The sequence below is a fragment of the Gavialis gangeticus genome, unplaced genomic scaffold (assembly GCF_001723915.1).
Source record: "Gavialis gangeticus isolate Ggan-Ray unplaced genomic scaffold, GavGan_comp1, whole genome shotgun sequence".
Lineage (NCBI taxonomy): Eukaryota > Metazoa > Chordata > Crocodylia > Gavialidae > Gavialis > Gavialis gangeticus.
Window position 1 is genome coordinate 238,679,664 of NW_017729032.1, and position 413 is coordinate 238,680,076.

General features: G+C 62.7%; 1 protein-coding gene across 4 annotated transcripts in view; it reads right to left on the bottom strand.

Moving 5' to 3' along the window:
• Nucleotides 1-413, bottom strand: part of ROBO1 (roundabout guidance receptor 1) — a 1,310,595-nt gene that overhangs the window by 1,309,778 nt on the left and 404 nt on the right. The window lies entirely within an intron of this gene.

Sequence of the window (413 nt, forward strand, 5' to 3'; positions counted from 1 at the left end):
CCCCGCGGCGTCGCCGCCCGCGCCCCAGCCTCCCCCGGCCCTCGCGGTCCCTGCAGGAGGAGCCGCTCTCGGCCAGGCGCGCGCACACACACATAGGCAGGCGGGGCGGCAGGAGGCACGGCTCCAAAACTTCTTTGTGAGCCAGGAAAGCCGCAAAGAAACTACCACCTCCCCCTCCCCCGGTAGCAGGGCAGCATCCTCCCGCCGGGTAACTATCCCGCCCCATGAAGAACCCCGAGTCCCCGCAAAGAGACTTGTTGGACTGCTCCTTGCACCCATCCCGCGCCCCGGTTACTTTTGCTCTTCCCTTTCCTGATCACTCGCCATCTCTCTTTAGAAACTGTTGACTGGTTTAAAAACCAAAAAGCCGCAAACCCCTCAACCCTGAATGCGGCGCGACTACCAGACAATTG